Raw genomic sequence first — 22,424 nt, 5'->3', positions numbered from 1 at the left:
TCCACTTCCTGGGTTCAAGCAATTCTCCTGCTTCAGCCTCCCACGTATCTGGGATTACAGGCATCTACCACCATGCCTAGTTAATTTTTGTATTTTTAGTAGAGACAAGGTTGGACTGGCTGGTCTCGAACTCCTGACCTCAGGTAATCTGCCTGCCATGGCCTCCCAAAGTGCTTGGATTACAGGCATGAGCCACTGTGCCCAGCCAAAAGCCACTGCTTTTGGACAGGAGTTTATCTATTTTCTACTAAACATTTAATTCAATAAATATGATCTTGTTTAAATGTTTCCTTATTCACAGTCTGTGACCCTCCATTAGAATGTAAGCCACGGCCGGGCGCGGTGGCTCAAGCCTGTAATCCCAGCACTTTGGGAGGCCGAGACGGGCGGATCACGAGGTCAGGAGATCGAGACCATCCTGGCTAACCCGGTGAAACCCCGTCTCTACTAAAACAAAAAAAAAAAACTAGCTGGGCGAGATGGCGGGCGCCTGTAGTCCCAGCTACTCGGGAGGCTGAGGCAGGAGAATGGTGTGAACCCGGGAGGCGGAGCTTGCAGTGAGCTGAGATCCGGCCACTGCACTCCAGCCTGGGCCACAGAGCGAGACTCCGTCTCAAAAAAAAAAAAAAAAAAAAAAAAAAAAAAAAAAAAAAAAGAATGTAAGCCACATGAGAGCAGGCACTGTGTCTCCCTTGGTCACAGCTGCTTCCATAGCAACTAGAGCAGGACATGATAGAAATCACCACTAAATAAATACTTACATAATGTGTGTGTACAGATATGTACACTTAAGAATCTTTGGCCAGGCGCGGTGGCTCACACCTGTAATCCCAGCACTTTGGGAGGCCGAGGCGGGCAGATCACAAGGTCAGGAGATCGAGACCATCTTGGCTAACACGGTGAAATCCCGTCTCTACTAAAAAATACAAAAAATTAGCCAGGCATGGTGGCAGGCGCCTGTAGTCCCAGCTACTCGGGAGGCTGAGGTAGGAGAATGGCGTGAACCCGGGAGGCGGAGCTTGCATTGAGCCGAGATCACGCCACTGCACTCCAGCCTGGGCGACAGAGCGAGACTCCGTCTCAAAACAAGCAAGCAAACAAACAAACAAAAAAAAGAATCTTCAAAATAGTGAAAACTTGAAAACAATCTAAATGTCCAAGCTAAATAAATGCATGGATATTATGAACTACACGCAGCAGTTTAAAAAATTGAGCTAAATCAATATGTATTGACATGCAAAGATGTTTCAAGTGTATTGATAATTGAAAGAAAACAAAGTCATAGGAAAATAAATATTGCATGATTCTACTTATTTTTAAAGGATTTGTGTGTCTACTTGTGTAAAAGACATGTATTTGTATATGTATCAAATGTATTATAAACGTTAAATGTAAAGGTCATATAAAACCTTTGCACAAATTACAAAAAGGTACCCCTTCCTCAAATAGTTTACTTCTAGCTATCATACAAATATAGTGATATTCTAACTTTGTTAGATCAAGGCATTTTACTGCCTTCTGCCAAAAACTGTCATGATAACTACACAAATCTACAATGTCTATGTGTGGTACACTGTGCTGTTTATATCCTACAAAACCACACATTGAAGTGCTTTAAAAAAAAATCCGAAAGCAACCCATTGTATTATTAGCATTCAGTAGCTCCAGGGGTAAAGTAGGAACTGGAGTGACAATGAAGGGTTGCATTTATATTTGACTTTCTTACATCTTTTAAATGTTTGAATCCTTTATGATGAGACTATTCAGGTAGTACTTGGGTTTCAAAACTAAAAGGACAATAGAAAAAGAACCAATAAAAGCAACTAACAAAGACTCTAATCACCAAATAAATATTTTTAAAATCATTATCTGTCTTATAAACCAGAAATAAACATTTAGAAAATGGAATGGGGTGGGAAATCCTACTTACAATGACAGAAAGAATGATAAAACAATTAGAAATAAATGTGACAAGACTTGTGAACTTACACTTCTTACCCTATGACACAGCTATTTAGCTTGTAAATATTTACCCAAGGCAAGTGAAGACACGTATCCACAAACACACTTGCATAAATGTTTTAGCAGCTTCACTCATGAGAACCCCAAACTGGAAACAGCTTCAAGGTCCATCAACAGGGAAATGTATAAAAAATATTATGAAATTAAAAGTATTGTATGATACTACTAAGGAATAAAGAGAACAAACTACTAGTATACAATTACATGGATGAGAAAAGAAGCCAGACGCAAAGAAATGCACAGTATCTGGCTTCTTTTCTCATCCATATAATTGTATATTTTTCTTTGTCCTTTTTATTCCTTAGTAGTATCATACACAAAGAAATGCACAGTGCCTGGTCCAGGCGCAGCGGCTCACACCTGTAATCCCAGCACTTTGGGAGGCCGAAGCGGGTAGATCACGAGGTCAGGAGATTGAGACCCATCCTGGCTAATATGGTGAAACCCCATCTCTACTAAAAATACAAAAAAATTAGCTGGGCGGCGGGCACCTTTAGTCCCAGCTACTGGGGAGGCTGAGGCAGGAGAATGGTGTAAACCCGGGAGGCGGAGCTTGCAGTGAGCTAAGATCCCGCCACTGCACTCCAGCCTGGGTGACAGAGCGAGACACTGGCTCAAAAAAAAAAAAAAAGAAAGAAAGAAAGAAAAGAAATTCACAGTGCCTGATGACAATGGACAATTGCATTTATGTGAAGTTTTAGAACCAGTGACATAAATTTCTAGGGTCATGGCAGCAACACGAATCTCCAGGGTCGTGGCAGCAACATGTATCTCTAGGGTGGTGGCAGGCCAGGTTTCCATGAGCAACCAGAACAGACAGTTTCCACTAATATAACTCTGATGAGTGTATAAGTTAGACATTAAAGACCTGGAGAAACTGGTACCTGAGTACAAGGGCTTAAAAGGAAAACACAACCCCACTAAGACCCCAACTGGGGTTTCTCAGACCCTGAAGTCTGAACAAGAAAGAACAGCATTCTTACATATACACCTCATTGCAGGTCCCATTTAAGATTTAAAAACTTTCCAAGGCTCTAGAGAAAGCTTTCCAGACCCTCGTTAAAGATTAGAAATAGATGGAATGAAACACTTGTACTGGTAGGTGCACTTCCACACATAGGCATAAAACTTTAAAAGTATATAAGCACTAGAATAAAACCTTGTAACTTTGAGTTGGTCTGGTGAGTTACTCTGAACTTCTCCCTGTAACCAGTTGCAGAAATCAACTCCCTTCTTTCACAGTCTGTCTGCATCTCATTATTGGACAGTAGGAACTTGTTCTGTCCAGGAACAGGGTCATACAAAGCAGGTGGTGATTGCTTGCAAAGCGTGGGGATTGATTGGACTGGGGCACAAGGAACTTGCTGGGGCAAAGGATTGTTCTGTGTCTTGATGAGTGTCGGTTGACTACATGAATGGATACATCCGTTAAAAGCATCAAAGTTTTAGATGTGTGAATTGACTACCAGTAAATTCAAATGCAAAGTTTAGGTCTGTGCATTGACTGTTTCTCCATAAAAAATAAAAAGAAAATGTTTCAAAAACACTTGTTAAGAATTATATAAAAGGTGGGGCAGGGCCGGGCATGGTGGCTCACACCTGTAATCCCAGCACTTTGGGAGGCCAAGGCGGGTGGATCACGAGGTCAGGAGATGGAGACCATCCTGGCTAACATGGTGAAACCCCATCTCTACTAAAAATACAAAAAATTAGCCAGGTGTGGTTGCAGGTGCCTGTAGTCTGAGCTACTCGGGAGGCTGAGGCAGGAGAATGGCGTGAACCTGGGAGGCGGAGCTTGCAGTGAGCCAAGATCGTGCCGCTACACTCCAGCCTGGGTGACAGAGTGAAACTCTGTCTAAAAAAAAAAAAAGATGGGGCAGGAGGGACTTTCCTTGAAGAAATGTCAGATTTCTAGTTGTTTACAAAAGATAAAGGAGGCAAACGTTTTTCTGCATGTTTGCACAGTTGGTTTCAATTCTGTCACATGTTAAAACAGTATGAGACTTCTGCATGCATTTTGTTGTTGTTGTTGTTGTTTTGTTTTTGAGACAGAGTTTTGTTCTTGTTGCCCAGACTGGAATGCAATGGCACGATCTTGACTCACCGCAACCCCCGCTTCCCAGGTTCAAGCAAGTCTCCTGCCTCAGTCTCCTGGGTAGTTGGGATTAAAGGCATGTACCACCACACCCGGCTAATTTTGTATTTTTAGTAAAGACGGGGTTTCTCCATGTTGGTCAGGCTGGTCTCGAACTCCCGACCTCAAGTGATCTGCCTGCCTCAGCCTCCCAAAGTGCTGGGATTACAGGTGTGAGCCACCGCGCCTGGCCTGAGATTTCTGCATGTTTAATAATCACTCTCCATAATAGCAGGCCCTGGTAACCATCTTACACTCGTCAGCAGAGGCTGCAGAAGCTTATGCAAATCTAGTTCACAGGATATCAACTAATTCCTGAGACACATCCACATCCACTGCTCTCTAATGATGGCAGATGGCATTCTGCAGATAAAAGGGCAAGACTTCAAGAAAGAAACTCTCATATCTTACATAATCCATCTAGGAATGTGTGGAGTAAATAAATAAATAACAATAGTATCACTGGGAGCAAAACTTAAGTAGCTATGCATTGATTTTACATAAATTTCCCAGCAGCAGAATAGGCAGATTAGAAGGAAGAAGAATATCACTTAGAAGCCAGCAACGATGTCCCTCCATATCTGTGCGTCACAGCCCAGGCTCGCACTGGGGCTGTGCAGGGAATGGCAATAGCTCCTTCCTATTCCCTGATGGCTCAGAGGCGGCTCCGGAAGAGGCTAAAGCAAACACCAGCTGCTCAGACTTCATTTTTCCCTCCTGACTTTATCCTTGTGCTTTGCTCAAACTCTGGAATGGAGATAATGATGGCATCATGGTTCTGTCTGTGAGAAAACCTCAGATGGAGGTTAGCCTTAATTTTTTTTTTTTTTTTTCCCTTTGGGATGGAGTCTGGCTCTGTTGCCCAGGCTGGAATGCAGTGCTGCGATCCCGGCTCACTGCAACCTCCGCCTCCCAGGTTCAAGCGATTCTCCTGCCTCAGCCTTCCGAATAGCTGGGATTACAGGTGTGCGCCACCCGCCTGGCTAATTTTTGTATTTTTAGTGGAGACAGGGTTTCACCATGGTGGCCACGCTCATCTCAAACTCCTGACCTCAGGCGATCCACCTGTCTCACCCTCCCAAAGTGCTGGGATTACAAGCACGAGTCACCATGCCCGGCCAAGGTTAGCCTTACTTTTCAACCACCACCACAATAAATCATTAACTTTTCCACATGAAACCTACAGTACTAGGGAGCTTGCCCCATGAAAGGGTCAGACCAGAGCATCTAAAAACAGGAGACAAGAGGAGGAGAGACCCCCAAGCAAAAACCCAGCCTTCCTGAGGCCTCTTCCCTCTGAGTTCCCCATCCCTCACACCCACATCATGTCCTGTAGGCAGCTCCGTTATCATTTACTTACTCCAGGAATACCCACACAGTTGTCTAAGAAGCTTGTGTACATAAAATGTGGTCTGTGCTCCCAGAGCCAGCTAAAGGAAAAGTATCAAGGGAATTTCCAAGTATCAAGGCAGATTGACACAAACATATAACTTGACTGATCCCTGCTCCCCATCCCATTCCTGACTTCCCAAATGGCAACTAAAACTATCAACGGAATATCAGAATATGGAGAAATTACATAAGAAAGCTGAAAAAGAATGACACCCACATACCATTCATTCAGCAAGTTCCAGGCACTTCCCTGGGTGCTGTGCTGTATACTGTAAACGTTCAGCTATCTCTGCTAAATACAGAGGAGAAAGCATGAGCCTAACGAATAGGACTTTGAAATAGATATTCTCTTCCTGGGATCCTCTAACGAAAGTCTTGTTGGAAACCCCATTCACCGACTGTGAGCTCCCTGACGATCTGTGCACATACATCCACATGGCCTCTAATAAATTTTTATTGTCTCTCTTTAAAAAGTAAACTGAAAGAGCCAAGAGCAGTGGCACATGCCTGTTGTTCCAGCTGCTCAGGAGGCTCCGGCAGGGGGATCGCTTGAACCCAGGAGTTTAAGGCTATAGTGCACTATGATCACGCCTGTGAAGAGCCACTGTACTCTAGCCTGGGCAATACAGAGACCCCATTTCCAAAAAAGAAGTAAACCAAAAGAATTGAAATCAGGGACTTGAACTGATCTCTGTACACCCATGTTCATTACAGTATTATTCACAATAATCAAAAGGTGGAGGCAACCCATGCCCATCAGTGGATGAATGGGTACACAAAGGATCGTCCAGACATACAATGGAATATTATTCAGCCTTGAAAAAGAATGAATTTCCGACACTTGCTACAGCATGGGTGATCCTTAAAAATATTTTGCTAAGTGAAATAAGTCAGGCACAAAAAGGATAAATATGGGATGATTCCACTTATATGAAATGCTTCAACTAGTTAAATTCATTGAGAAAGAGGAATCGTGCTTACCAGGGGCTGTGGGGAGCAGGGAATGGGGAGTTAGAGTTTAATGGGTACACAGTTTCAGTTTGAGATGATGAAGGAAAACGGCCAGCAAAGGATAACCAGACACTTGAAAAGTCCTCTAATCGACAGAGAGAAAACTAAACTAGTATGAATAAGGAACCTGGCTCATGCAGAGATGACTCCAGGAACACAGGAAAGATCTACATTTTTATCTGGATCTGTACCAGCATCTTTAGCAGAGTGAAAGGAGATATCGCCCCCCTGGACCACGAATTGCAAAAGAAACAACATTCCACACAAAAGAACTGTCCAAGAACAAGGAAAGAACTTTTAGAAATTAAAGTATTTGATACCTAAAATGTGATACTAGAATATGAAATTGAGGGAATATCCCATAAATAAGTGAAAAAATCAGGAGGTAGACAATAGTGGAGAAAAGAAAGAAGTATTTTTCAGAAATTGCAATATCTAAATAATTGGACTTAAAACAGCAAAGAAAACAAAGAAAAGGAAATCATTGAGGGAAATAATAGGAAAACATTCTTCAGAATTGAAAGGCGTAACTCCAGATGGAAGGAGCTCATAAAATGCTATGCATGACGAATACCAAAAAGTCAAACAAGGCACGCCACTTTGAAATTTCAGAACCCCAGGGATTTTTACAAAAGGTTCTAAAAGCAAGCACAGAGGAAAAATTAATAGGTCATATACTAAGAATAAGAAATCAGTAACACAACCTCTTATGAGCAACATTAGATGCTAGAATATAATGAAGCAAAGCCTTAAAAATTCTGAGGGAAAACTTATTGCCTAGAATTTTATATCCCCCTAAACTATAAATTGAGTATGAGAAAGAATGCAGATGTTTTAAAACACATGTAAAAAACTGAAAATTTCCTTGCTTTGTGACCTTTTTTAGCTATGAAGGAAAAAGGAAAACAGCAAATCTGACATAGAATAGTGAAGAAGTCACAGATAACAACTGCACTTTGTGGGTTTTGGTGCAGGTTTAAATTCTGCAATTGGACTTTAACATCCTTATTTCTCTTGACGTCAAAGCAACACTCACTTTCATTATCTCATCTAATCTTTCCAATGAACCCTATAAAGTCAGTATGATTTTAAACTCCATGTGAGCTAAAGGTTAGCTAGGCTGACTGTTAGGGGACTGAACAGGTTTTGAGGGGAAGATAAGAACTTTTTGATACACAAAACATGACAACAGTTGGATGTATGGATCTGAAGTTTAGGATAGAGGTCTGGGCTAGAGAAAAACGTTTTATAAGGAAAATAAAGTTATGGGAGGGGAAAAAATGAACTATGGAAAGTAAACATATTTTAGTTTTTTTGTTTTGTGTTTCGTCAAAAGACAGAGCCTCACTCTGTCGCCCAGGCTGGAGTACAGTGTCATGATTGTAGCACACTGCAGCCTCAAATTCCTAGGCTCAAGTAATCCTCCCACTTCAGCCTCCTGAGTGGCTGGGGCTACAGGCATGTGCCACCACGCCCAGCAATTTTTTAATTTTTTTGTAGAGATGGGGTCTTGCTATGTTTCCAGGCTGTTCTCAAACTCTTGGCCTCAAGAAATCCTCCTGCCTCAGCCTCCCAACGTGCTGGGATTACAGGCATGAGCCACCACAGCCAAAAGCCAACATATTTTAAAAATAAAGAGTTTAAAACCGTAAGAGAAATGATAATAAATAAGATAATAGGTCAGAACCAATAGACTAGAAATAGTCATCGAAGTTATCTTAGAAGAAAGAATCTGTGACCTGTAGGCATAGTGGAAGCTACCAATGAAAAGATTTTTGTTACATAGCTGGAAAAATAAGTGAACAGAAACCAAGGTCAAGAGTTGTCTTAGTTAAGGTGTTGTATTAAAAAGACAGAGAGATAAGAACGTGTTTCCAGACAGAAAGTGCTGATTACTGTTAAAAGAATCAATCTCCCCACTAGTCTTATAGTTCTATGGGGAGGAATTTTTATGAGAATAACATTCCCGGCCTTTTTCTCTACCTCGTGGGTTCTCTGCCTAAGAAAAGCAGCAACTTATAAGTGGAAAAAAAAAAAAAAAAAAAAAGAACAGTAAGATAAGTGCATTCGAGAGAAGTAACTAAAGAAGTAACTAAAGATTCAGCCCTTGCCCCTGTCTGATCAGATCCATCAGCTGTAAGAAATATGCCCCTATCTCCTTACCTGCCAGGTGGTAAGTCCAGCCCACAGGGTAGAACCAGGCAATGGTACTCATGACTATGCCCAGGAGTCTGTCAATTTTAGGAGGTAGGGGTTAGTAAGTCCCTTTGGTCACAGATCTAAAGCCTCTTTCTCCAATCAGCTTTAAGGTAACACAACTAACATTTTGATTTGCCTTTTTCTATCTCCTGTGTTCTCAAGTTTATCCCAAAGTGTGTAACCCAAGTTAGTACCAACTTGGGAGGGCAAGAGGAAGCAACTTAAAACACCAATGGTTACCCACAGAAGATTACAAATACATGAGAAGACAGTAGCAAAGTTCACCAAGTGCTGGTTCTTAAGCAAAATATAGCCCAAGTGTGTGTGCTGTTTGGTGATTTGACTTGGCATGTACAATGTTTGAAGTGGCCATATAATTAGGCAGGCATGATATTTGATTGTAACACACCTTTCTCCTGGGCATCATATTTAGGTTTCCCACATAACGGATGTAGAATTTGGGTTTGCTCCCCTGCAATGTTGACAGAATCAAAAGTTAAGTAGAATTAAGTAGATCTGTAAGTACCAATATGGCTAGACCTCCAAGCCAACTGTTGACTGAAAAAGCAAAGTGCAGAACAATTGCATACAGCTCTTTCTAGAACCTTAAGGGATCTTTTTATGTATTCATATTCTGAATTTCATGTTCATATGCCTATGGACATGAGAGATGAAATCTCTGTCCTCTCTTATATTCCAATAAAGTTCATTCCAGTGAACTTACATTCCAATAAGTGAGGCAGCCAATAAACGACATAATAGAATACATAAGTAATATGACAGGAATTGATAAATTAAGAATAAATAAATATGAGCAAGGGCTCCCTCTCTCTTCTTGAGATTGTTGCTGAGCTCTTGATGATTCATATAGAGCAGAACCATCTTACGTGGAGAGAGAGGCACATTGCTGAGTGGAACTTTGATGAACTGCCAAATCACCTTCCCAAATGGCAACACAGGCTTGTAATCCTCCCAGCAGTGAGATTACAGATATTCCCCAATTTGAAAGACACAAAGTATTGTATCCATTTTCATTTCCCACCGATTAATTTGCAGTTGGTTTCTTGTTGTTCTTGCCCCCCTTTTCTACTGGGTTGTCCAGCTGATTCGTATTTCACCTTCACAGACCCAGTTTCCAGTTCCAAATTTGTTGGTCCTCCCCCATGGTGCTTTTACCAGAATCCTTACTGGAAAGTAGACGTGAAGCTCTCCTTAATCAAGTATGATTCAATCACTCAACTTGTAAATACAATTGGATGACAATTTGTAATGCCTCCTCCTAGACTCAATTAGGTGATTTGCCAAGATCTTATTTAAGCCTTATTACATGAAAAGGTAAGTGATAGTATCGTCACTGCACAGAGAAGCAAACAGTCTGGAGACAAATGACTTACTTCAAGGTCCCACAACAAATAATTACAGAAGCCAGAACTCAAAACTGTGTCTGATGATTTGTAAAGGAATGCTTATCTCCCATCAATACATTCCTCGTTAGACATGGAGCACAAAAGTGACTCTGCTACAGCATTGTCTATTTCAAAGTTCAGCTAAATTCAGATCGGCACTAGATGCAGCTCACAAAAATAAAGTTTTTGCACTTGTCCACAGATCTTCTTAGCTCATCTTCCACCCCAATCCAATGCTATTTTACCTCTGAAAAATAAGATATCTCTTTCCATCCAGGTTCTAGGTCCGTCCTCCTAATTCTAGGTCTTAAATTACCCTCAACATAGCTTGACATTAGTCCAGATTATTTTCATAAAATTGTCTTCAATTGTTGCTTCCTTAAATGATATAAACCAGGAAAATATCTAAGAGAGATTTTTTTCAGCTTTCCACATCCTTTTCTTCTGTACAAACATTCATTTAAACATGTTTAAAATCAAATGACATGGCAGTTTCTCAGGTCCCAGACAAATGGTAGTTACTCAGATATCATGTAAAGTTTAACATCACAGACTCCTAAAACATTGAAGCTGCAAGGAATTGCAAAGTCAACCCAGTCCAAGGATGGCCAGCAGGGTCTATAACTGGTAGCAGGTGCCAGGGAAGCTGGAGTTGCATCCAGGCTCTTCAGGAAGGAGTGCTGTGCTCCATTAGTAATGTCTGCCCTGGACAGCTGCAGGAACTCAAGCCTTTGGGGCAGCTGCTGGAAAATGCTGATGCGAAAGAAACACTAAAACGTCACTGGGATAGACTAGTTAAATGTAATTTGTTCCACTCCCTCCAAAGCAGACAGCACTGTGAAGTGAAACTTTAGAAAGCACATCTCTGCTTATGTCTTTTGCAACTTGCTCATGGAGTCCCACTTTGTTAAAGTTCTCAATCGAAATATCTCATGATATAGTGCCTTTTGCTCAGAAAAAGAAATTTGTTGTATTAAATACATTTCAAAAGTTGTAATATAACTCCCAAGAAATGGACTAAAGAAATCGGGGAGAGAACAAGAACACACAAAAAAGGGAATATTTTAGAGAGTTTTTCAGTGACTCTGCTTAGTCTTGTTGAAGTAAAGTAGCAAATATAATTTTTATTAATACAATTTTTTTTTTTTGAGACAGAGTCTCGCTCTGTCACCCAGGCTGGAGTGCAGTGGTGCGATCTTGGCTCACTGCAGGCTCTGCCTCCTGGGTTCACTACATTCTCCTACCTCAGCCTCCTGAGTAGCTGGAACTACAGGCACCCACCACCATGCCCAGCTAATTTTTTGTATGTTAAGTAGAGACAGGGTTTCACCGTGTTAGTCAGGATGGTCTCAATCTCCTGGCCTCGTGATCGACCCGCTTTGGCCTCCAAAAGTGCTGGGATTACAGACGTGAGTCACCGCGCCTGGCCAATACAAATTTTTTTCTTTCAACTTCTCCCTCCTCCCTAGATAAATAAATATTGAACAACTTAGTAAATAATATTGGTTGGATGAGGGCCAATTAACCTGGAGTGCCCGCACTTCAACATCTGGCCCTGCTGCCTGTTGCGTGAGAATGTGCATGCCATATATTTATTATACTTAATATCATCCAAATCCTACATTTTATGGAGTAGGAAACTGAGGCTCAGTTAGACTAAGCCATTTATCCATAAACATGCAACTAGTTAATGGTGAAGCTAGAATTTGAATTGGTGCCAATCATAATCTCTGATGTGGTTTGGCTCTGTGTCCCCACCCAAATCTCATCTCGAATTGTAATCCCCATAGTCCCAGGGTGTTGAGGGAGGAACCTGGTGCGAGTTGATTGGATCACGGAGGTGGTTTCCCCCATGTTGTGCTCATGATAGTGAGTGAGTTCTCACGAGATCTGATGGCTTTGTAAGTGTTTGTCAGTTCCCTTTTCACAGGCTCTCTCTCACCTGCCACCATGTAAGATGTGCTTGCTCCCCCTTCTGCCATGATTGTAAGTTTCCTGAGGCCTCCGCAGCCATGCACAACGGTGAGTCAATTAAACCTTTTTTCTTTATAGATCACCCAGTCTTGGGTAATATCTTTATAGCAGTGTGAAAACAGACTAATACAGTCCCTAAAGACACAATTCCCAATGGTTAAATCCTGAAAGCCAAACTCTGGGGAAGGGATTAGTGTGTTTTCAGTTGAATTAGGGGTAGTTGCATTATGTTAGTTGCAGCACATTAGGTGGAACTGTTACCTTCCTACTGTCTTTATTTGAAAATTAAGTATGGTTTAAGAAGATGCATACGGATGCCAAGTTGACAAAGGGTGGATTTGTGAACCTAATTTTAGTTGTCAACTTGACTGAATTAAGGAATACCTAGAAACTGGATAAAGCATTATTTTGGGTGAGGCAGTAAGGGAGTTTCCAGAGGAGAACGGTGTGTGAATCTGAGTGGAGCAAGTAGGGGTAGATCTGCCCTCAGTGCAGGTAGGCACCAGGGAGTTGGCTGGAGGTCCAGAGAGAAAAATGTAGACAACAAACTGAGAGCTGGGACAGACTTTTCTTCTGCTGCCTGGAACATCAGAAATTTGACTTCACCAAAGTGCATCATCACAACGTTGACTTTGTGTGTCAGCATGGTGCATGTATTTAAAACGTTGAAACTTCCTCGGCAAATGAAGAGATGTCCTCTGTGTGCATCTTCATTTGTGAAAGGTAAAATTTCTCAAGATCTTTGCTGTTTGGGTGATCGCATAGGCAGTGGTGACTCATCACTGAGTGGTGACTCTTTTTGATGGATTTCATTGAAAGACTTAGGTTTGTCACGGTATTTCAGGTGAACACAGGTATAAAGCTGGATGCACACAAACCATCCATAGTAATATGTATCTATACGTTTCACTTTTTGACATGATTCTTTACGAATATGGTTCGTCTGCTGCTCATAAGTGTCATACTCATGTGACTGCTGTTACTAAGCCTGGGTGTTTATGCTTACAATAATATGTATGTTGTTATTGCGTATTTTGTTGCATCAAGTGGCCTATGAAGTGTTCTGTTGTGTTTTTATGTTTCTTAAATATATCCTCTTTTTAAAAAAAATGTAAATAAATCTTTTTTTTTTTTTCTTCTGAGACAGAGTCTTGCTCAGTCACCCAGGCTGGAGTGCAGTGAGTGGCACAATCTTGGCTCACCGCAACCTCACCCTCCTGGGTTCAAGCGATTCTCTTGCCTCAGCCTCCTGAGGGGCTGGGATTACAGGAACCTGCCACCATGCCCGGCTAATTCTTGTATTTTCAGTAGAGACGGGTTTTCACCATGTTGACCAGGCTGGTCTCCAACTCCTAACCTCGTGATCTCCTGCTTTGGCCTCCCAAAATTCCGGCATTACAGGCATGAGCCACTGTGCCGGGCCTAATAAATATCTTTTAAATTTTTTTTTAATTAATGTTTTAAGAATCATGTTTTTGGGGTTTTGATGTTTCAGGATTGCGATTTCCAGGATTTCAACCATCGAATTACAGCATTTGGGATTGTGTCTTTTGGGATTGTAGCCCAAGCCCACTTGTAATCCATTTCTGCTGCCTCCTGGTTTAGTACTTTAATCCTAGCTCATTGTTCAACAAGTAGACACAGATTTAGGAAACAGAACTAAAATGGCACAGACCTGGGTAGTCCTAGGATGCTCACAGCCTGATAGCAGGCAAACCAGCAACTCTGCAAGCCCCTCGGCTTTCCTGAGGAATGCAGTCCGAAGTCTTTAAAATCCCCAAGTTCACCGTTGTGTTTAGACCCCTTTGCTCCCCTACCAACACTAGAAATCAGCTTCCTTTCTGGAGTCTTTTTATGACAAAGAAACCTATCTTTAACACTTCGTGAGAGTTATCCTGCACCGAACAAGAGACAGCCACAAAATAACCAAGCTCAATCTTGCCTTGGGGTCTTTGTACCAGCTGTTTGCTCTCCTAGGAACGTCACCTCCCCACCGTCTTCACGTGGCCAGTTTTTGCAAGAAACTTGTTATTGCAAGTTTCTTTTCTTAATTTGTTTTTAATTGTGGTAAAATATACATAATATAAAGTTTGCCATTTTTACCATTTTTAAGTGCACAAGCCAGTGGCATTAAGCAGATTGACAATGTTGTGCAACCCTCACCACTATCTCTTTCCAAAACGTTTTATCACCCCAAACAGAAACTCTGTGCCCACTAAGCAATACCCACTGTGACCTCCCTATCCCCAGCACCTGGTAATTTCTCATCTGCTTCCTATCTCTAGGGGTTGCCTATTCTAGATATTTCACATAAGCAGAATCATACGAGAGTTGTCCCTTCGCGTTAGCTGATTTCACTTAGCACAATGCCCTCAAGGTGCATCCATGTTGCAGCATGCATGAGCACTTCCTTTCTTTTTTTTTTTTTTTTTTTTTTTTTGAGATGGAATTTCACTCTTGTTGTAAGGAAGGAGACCACTACTACTCCTGCTGCCCTCCTCCCCGCACCTTGCCTAGTTCACAAGACAGGAAGAAGGAGAGAAAGCAAAAAGTTAGAAAGAAACAAAAGTAAGATAAATTGCCAGACAACCTTGGCACCACCACCTGGCCCTAGGAGTTAAAAAAAGTAATAATAATAACATCAACCCCTGACCTAAACTACTTGTGTTATCTGTACATTCCAGACACTGTATGGAAAAAAGCTTTGTAAAACTTTTTGTTCTGTTAGCTGATGCATGTAGCCCCTAGTCACATTTCCCATGCTTGCTCGATTTATCACGACCCTTTCAGATAGACCCCTGAAAGTTGTAAGTCTTTAAAAAGGCCAAGAATTTCTTTTTCGAGGAGTTCCACTCTTAAGACGCAAGTCTTAAGACGCTCCCGTCCAAATAAAAAACCTATTCCTTCTTTAATCCAGTGTCTGAGGAGTTTTGTCTGCGGCTCGTCCTGCCATAGTTGCCCAGGCTGGAGTGCAGTGGTGCAATCTCAGCTCACTACAACCTCCACCCCCCGGGTTTGAGCGATTCTCCTTCCTGCCTCAGTCTCTCCAGTAGCTGGGACTACAGCCGTGCATCACCACACCCAGCTAATTTTGTGTTTTTAGTAGAGACGAGGTTTCTCCATGTTGGTCGGGCTGGTCTCAAACTCCCAACCTCAAGTGATCTGCCCACCTCGGCCTCTCAAAGTGCTGCGATTACAGGTGTGAGCCACCGTGCCCGGCCCTTCACTTCCTTTCTTTTTAAGGCTGAATAATATTCCACTGTAGGGATAGAGCACACTTCGTTTATCTGTTCACCTGTTGCTGGATTATTTGGGTGGTCCCACTATTTGGCTACTCTGAGTAACACTGCAGGGCTCCCTTCTTTTTTCTTAATTTTTTTTTTTTTTTTGAGACGGAGTCTTGCTCTGTAGCCCGGGCTGGACTGCAGTGGCCGGATCTCAGCTCACTGCAAGCTCCGCCTCCCGGGTTTACGCCATTCTCCTGCCTCAGCCTCCGGAGTAGCTGGGACTACAGGCGCCCGCCACCTCGCCCGGCTAATTTTTTGTATTTTTAGTAGAGACGGGGTTTCACCGTGTTAGCCAGGATGGTCTTCTGACCTCGTGATCCGCCCGTCTCGGCCTCCCAAAGTGCTGGGATTACAGGCTTGAGCCACCGCGCCCGGCCTTTTTTCTTAATTTTTAATTTAATTTTATTTTAAGCTCCAGGGCACCTATCTGGGATGTGCAGGCTTGTGACATAGGTAAACGTGTACCATGGTGGTTTGCTGCATCTATCAACCCATCATCTAGGTATTAAGCCCAGCATGCATTAGCTATTTATCCTGATGCTCTCTCCCTCCCCCTACTGGTTCCCCCAACAGGCCCCAGTGTGTGTTGTTCCCCTCCCTGTATCCATATATTTTCATTGTTCAGCTCCCACTTGTAAGTGAGAACATGCAGTGTTTGGTTTTCTGTTCCTGCGTTAGTTTGCTGAGGATAATGGCTTCCAACTTCATCCACATCAGGGCTCTCTTCTAACGCTGACTGCTCTCTCTCCTCACTTTCCATCACATCACTCTGTTTTATTTTCATCACAGAACATACCATCACATAAAATTAAATTATTTGTTTGTCTTCACCCCTTCAGCCTCCTTCCAAAAGGACAGTCCCTGGGAACAGAGAATCTTTTCATTCATCACTGGATCTCCAACTAGAAGTCCTAGTGTGAGGTCTGACACATAGTAGGTACTCAACAAATTTTTATTGACAAATGAATTTAAAAAACAATGAAATGAAAAGACTGGCCAGGTAACCAGGCTCACTAACTTCAGCCTCCTTCCAAAAGGACAGTCCATGGGAACAGAGAACCTTTTCATTCATCACTGGATCTCCAACTAGAAGTCCCAGCGTGAGGCCTGACACATAGTAGGTACTCAACAAATTATTTTTAACAAATGAATTTTAAAAACAATGAAATGAAAAGACTGGCCAGGTAACCAGGCTCACTAACTTATTAACTAACTCCAGCCCTCCCATTTAGCAAGATAACCAATGACTACCTATCATAGGTCTTTGGGATGTGATGCATAAAGTATAACTCAAAACGATAAATCATCAACACCAAGGATCTACCACATCATATGGTTGTAAGTTGCTATAATGCTGATGTGGGCAAAGGATCCAGGACACAAAAATGCCAATGAGTAAAAGAAGTAGGATGAAGAGAAAAAAGAAGCTTTGCATAGCCCTGTGCCTGGAAAAAAAAAAGACTGCTCATGTCTTTATACAAGGCGAGAATCTCCAGCATCATTGGCCCAGAGAGGTACGCGAGAACGCAGCCCACCCTGGCAGCTCTGTGTCACCTTCTGCCCTGATTTAACAGGGTCCTCTTTATCCCCAAGGATGAGACCACACATCTCTCTGAGAGAGCCTTTTTCCCATTGATCTCCACCCTGGGGGATTATAGAGAATTTCAGTCGGTGCACGTTGATCCCATTACTGCTTACTACATGACTATTTCCTGGGGCAGGGAGATAATCCAATTCTGTTCCTTTCCCACACACAGGCATAAAACCATAATATATAATAAATGATGTCAGATGCAGCTCTATCCAGTTCAGCATTCTATCCTTAACACCAGGAGCAAAGAATATTTTGTGAGCAGCTCTAGTACTTACTTGTTCCACCTGACACAGATGCCACATCCTGCTCTTTCACCCCAAAGTCCTACTGTATCCCTGAGTCCTACTGTCCCGTTCTCTCTGGACCATGTGCACATCATCCCTACTGGTTCCACTCAGCATATGGCCACTGGCGTCCTGCAGTGTTCCAGGATCTGTGTTGGGAATGAGAGAGATAATGAGGGATGAGTCATGACCTCTGTCCTCAAGGGTTTCACTAAGAAGCAGAAAAGGCAGACAATAAATCAGTTCCCATAAGACACTTGAGTAAGTGCTTAATTAGAGTTTGTGATTATGCTCTACGGGAATATAAATGGATAAAGAGGGTCAGAGAGCCCTGACATTTTATTTGGACCTTGCAGGTAAGTAGAAGGTCACCAGGGAATTAGAAGGGTAGGAAGGGAGTCCAGGTTTCCAGGTACAGAGGCACCAAAGATTAAACGCATGTGCAGTGAACAGTGTGCTTCTGCATGAGGAAACTGAGGGGCAAGGAGTAGCTGGCAGCAGGACCAGAGAGGCAGACTGGAAGCAAATTGTGGATGGTCTTCTCATGCAGGATACAGGATTTGAATTTCATTTTGTTGCAAACTGAGACCTTGCAGAGGTTTCCAAGCAGAATGTGACTGCAGTGACAATTGAATCTTTGTTAGCCAATCAGATGCACAATGTGAAGGAAGGAAAAATGTCAGTGATGCCTCCAAGTATTGGTAGCTTGGCCAATTTAGTGGGAGCAGGAGGAATGCTGAGCACATTAATAGAAAAGGAACAGAGAAGGCAAGAGAAGAAAGAGATGAGAGTGGATGGCACTGCTGCTGAAGAATGTGTACAGTGAAATAAAGTGGGTTAGCACTGAGACACCAAAAGAGGCAAAGAAGCCAAGAGAAATCTAAGTGGGAAGAGAGCTGGGAGAGAACATTGCCTTGGAAGTCCACAAGGTTAAAAATGTACATTAAGAATCACAGGCTTCATAAACATTGAATAGCCTGAGACCTGAAGGTGGTGACAGAATTGTGGAATGAGGAAATCTTTGGTGACCTTAGGAAGTTCATTTTCAGTATAGAGGTAGCAAAAAGAAGATGGATTGACATAGGCTGAGATTTGAATACAAGCAGAGGGAACAGTGGCTCTCAGCCATGGCTGCATATTAGAGATACTTGGGAAGCTTTTGAAAATGCAAACACCTGGGCCCCAAACCCAGAGATTTTGGTTTAATTGTCCTGGGATAAGGAATAACCATGGGTTTTTTTTTTTTTTTTTTTTTTTTTTTTGACAGAGTAACCCAGGCTGGAGTGCACTGGCACAATCTCAGCTGGCTGCAACCTCCCCCTTCTGGGTGTTAAGTGATTCTCCTGCCTCAGCCTCCCCAGCAGGTGGGATTACAGGCACGCACCACCACGCCCAGCTAATTTTTGTGTTTTTAGCAGAGACGATGTTTCGCCATGTTGGCCAGGCTGGTCTCAAACTCCTGACCTCAAGTGATCCACCCTCCTCAGCCTCCCAAAGTGCTGGGATTACAGGCATGAGCCACAATGCCCACCCAATCATGGGGATGTTTTTTAAAGCTCCCCCATAGGATTCCACTGGGCTGCAAAGGTCAAGGACTACTGGATAAATGACCAAGAGAGGAACATACAGGGCAGATCTTGAAAAGGAAGCAAAGTAGAAAGAAATGGAGAAAAAGCATGTGAAAGGGGAAACAAATACATAATAGTATGTGATGGGGGAAATCCCGGAGAAAGAAAGAGACAGTGAAGATGTGAGAGTAGAATAACTTCAGATATAATGATGAAGGAAGTAAAACTAGGTAAAAATATAGACAAATTTAGAAGTAAAAACTTAGGAGGGACATGCATGAAATAAATCACTTCTGCTGACCTCCATATTCTCTGCAGAGCTTCAGCTGGGAATGGGAGGTGATGGTGGGTTGCAGGGAGCAAGGGGAGGTCAGGACAGCCACTGAAGGGCAAGAGAGAGAAAGTCAACAAGAGATGATTAGAAGATGACTGAGCAGGGCTGGCAGCACAGCTGAGGCTGGGAAGCTCATAAATTGGTAATGGAACCAATTCAGCATGGTTATGTGATTTTTCTCTAGCATTGGAAGGCAGGGAAGGAGAAAACAAGCAGTTGGATTGACACAGCATTGGGGATGGAAAGGAGACACAGCTGTGGAAGGAGGACAAGGAGATGAAGGAGATGGAGGCATGGATGACAGTGCCCTTGCAGGGACGGGTGATTAAATCTAGCCGAGGAAGGGGAGAAGGACAAGGCCAAGTGAGGTCTGACAGCCTGTAAAATCAGGTGCCAGTTACATCAGAATACATATGTCCGTATAAGGTTTTGTATTTGTAGGCTTTGACTAGATACAAATCAGGGTTCCCCAGAGAAACAGAATCAATAGATACAGATACAGATATAGATAAAGATAGAGAGAAGAATGTTTATAATTAAGAATATTTATAATATATCATGTACATATATGATTTATTATGAAGTCATTGTAAAGAACTGGCTCACACAATTAGTGACTGAGATGTCCCATGATTGGCCATCTTCAAAGACCCAGGAAAACCAATGGTGTAAATTCCAGTCCATGTCCAAAGGTCTGAGCACTGATCATGTAAATCCCAGTCCAAGTGCAGAAGACCATTGTCTCAGGCAGAAAGAGAGGGAGAGTTCAACCTTCCTCCGCCTCTTTGTTCTATCTGGGCCCTCAACAGGATGAGCCATGCCCTCCCCCCAACATTGGGAGGGGCCGTCTGCTTTACTTAGTCTACCAATTCAAAAGCTAATCTCTTCCCTCACAGACACACTCAGAGATAATGTTTAGCCAGATATGTGGGCATCCTGTAGTCCTGTCCGGTTGACACACGAAATCAACCATCACAGACTTGATAACAGTAGCTCTCATTGTAACTCTTGGGATTTATGCACCAGGTATCATGCTAAGAGCTTTACACGTAGGGTTTCATTTAGTACTCTCTCACTTTGCAGAAGAGTAACTACAGTTCAGAAAAGTCAGATTACTGTGGACTTCTCTGACTCTAAGGCTCAGGCCCATGAATGTGCGGCCCAAAAGGGTTGCAGAGCTAGACTTCTGAGCCTATGGATTTTGTAGGTTGGGTCATCCCAAGTGATGGGGATGAACAAGGTATAGGAGATGACAACAGGACTGGATTGGTGAAGTGAATGGAAGCTGAGTCATTGACACTGAGGACGTCAGAGCCGTCTGTGGCTAGAGAAAGGAATGCTTCAACAACAAGGGTGCTGAATTTGTGCCAGTGGTCCAGGAATCGGGGACCGCAGAGATCACAAGGAAAATGTAACTTCCCAGAAGCGGTAACCTGAAGAAGAACCAGCCTAAAGCCAACTGGAATAAATGTTTAAAGGCCAGGGAGATTCTGAGACTCGGCAAGAGGTGGCATCTCTCTTTTTGCAGGGTTCTCAGTTGTGGTGAGGGACCCCAAGACCATCCTCAGGTTCAATGATTCACTAGAAGGACTCACAAAACTCAGAAAAGCTGTTATATTCATGGCTATCGTTTATTACACTGAAAGGATTCAGAATCAAAATCTGCAAAAATAAAATAAAAATGGTATAGGGTAGCGTACAAGAGAAACCAGATGTGAGTTTCCAGTTGTCCTTTCTCAGTGGAAAAACACAGACAGGGCTTAATTCTCTCTACAGTGATATGTGCCTACGCACAAAATATTACCAGCCAGGGAAGCTCACCTAAGCCTTGATGTCCAGGGTTTCTATGGGGGTCAGTCATGTGAGCATGGAGCACCCACATGATATACAAAGACCTTCTTATCAGGCAGAGTATTCCAAGCATTTCTATCACTTACATTCTGATAATGCCTCTTGAGCAGAGACGAAAATAAGTGGTTCCCTTACACCTAGCATTCTAGGCCATGGACAACACTCAGCTTGTCTTCTCCATGCTGCAGTCCACTCTAATATTCGTGAGTGCCTCCTGTTTTATAATTCTCAATGAGTAACTCTTTTGTGGAGGGATATTCTATTAGAGATCACCCATGAGAGTTTTGCCTGGGGACTGCTTTAAGCTTACCTTTCCTCGACCAACAGGGGACCATTCTATTCCAACTGCCCTTGGGGAAGGGTGTTACAGCAGCAAAAAGGAAAAAGAAAAAAAGAAATCATGCTTAGATTTCCTTTTCCAAATGAACATTTCAACTTATGGCAGAGACAAAAGTTTGATAGGAAAGGTATTTTGGAATTCCAAAGCAGAGCCTAGTAAGACTCAGGGCATAAAGTTTAGTTAAGCAAAAAGATTTCATGACCAGTCAGAGCCAGCTTTTACCTCCACTCTTATTAGATTAAAAAATCTTAAGTAGAAAGAGGGTGAAACTAGGAAACCCCGTCTCTACTAAAAAAAAATACAAAAAACTAGCCGGGCGTGGTGGCGGGCGCCTGTAGACCCAGCTACTCAGGAGGCTGAGGCAGGAGAATGGCGGGAACTCGGGGGGCGGAGCTTGCAGTGAGCCGAGATGGCGCCACGGCACTCCAGCCTGGGGCACAGAGCAAGACTCCGTCTCAAAAAAAAAAAACAAAAAAACTAGGAGTGGTCTGAGAGAAGCCTCCGTGTCCTGATTCTCTGGGGTCAAATCCATAAGCAGACTCATAAGAACCATAAGCCCAAGAGCAGAAGGAACCCACATTTACCTGCTGAGCAGGGCTGAGGCAAATAAATAAGGTCTGGGAATTCTCCATCTGTATCCTACCAGGGAGCCGCAGTAATGGAGAATTGCCTTGAAGGGTCCAGGGAAACAGGCTTGACCTCCCAGGCCCCTATAAAAAAATAGGCCAGTTGCTTCCCATTCAACCTTTTTGTTTTTGTTTTGTTTTGAGACAGAATGTCACTCTGTCACCCAGGCTGGAGTGCAGTGGCACCATCTCAGTTCACTGCAACCTCCACCTCCCAGGATCAAGCAATTCTAGTGCCTCAGCCCTCTGAGTAGCTGGGATTACAGGTGTATGGCACCACACCTGGCTAATTTTTGTATTTTTTGTAGACAGGTTTTTGCCATGTTGACCAGGCTGGTCTCAAACTCCTGGCCTCAAGTGATCTGCCTGCCTTGGCCTCCCAAAGTGTTGGTATTACAGGAG

The 22,424-nt window shown here is 42.8% G+C and overlaps 1 long non-coding RNA gene across 1 annotated transcript in view; it reads right to left on the bottom strand.

The window, feature by feature from the left end:
* The window catches only part of LOC140708599 (uncharacterized), a 223,212-nt gene that overhangs the window by 44,095 nt on the left and 156,693 nt on the right, over positions 1–22,424 (bottom strand). The window contains exon 3 of the long non-coding RNA XR_012088742.1: positions 17,295–17,452. This is a non-coding gene — a long non-coding RNA (uncharacterized lncRNA). The remainder of the gene's footprint in view (positions 1–17,294; positions 17,453–22,424) is intronic.

Source organism: Chlorocebus sabaeus, chromosome 16, assembly GCF_047675955.1.
Source record: "Chlorocebus sabaeus isolate Y175 chromosome 16, mChlSab1.0.hap1, whole genome shotgun sequence".
Classification (NCBI taxonomy): Eukaryota; Metazoa; Chordata; class Mammalia; order Primates; family Cercopithecidae; genus Chlorocebus; species Chlorocebus sabaeus.
This window is presented reverse-complemented; position numbering and strand designations above follow the sequence as displayed.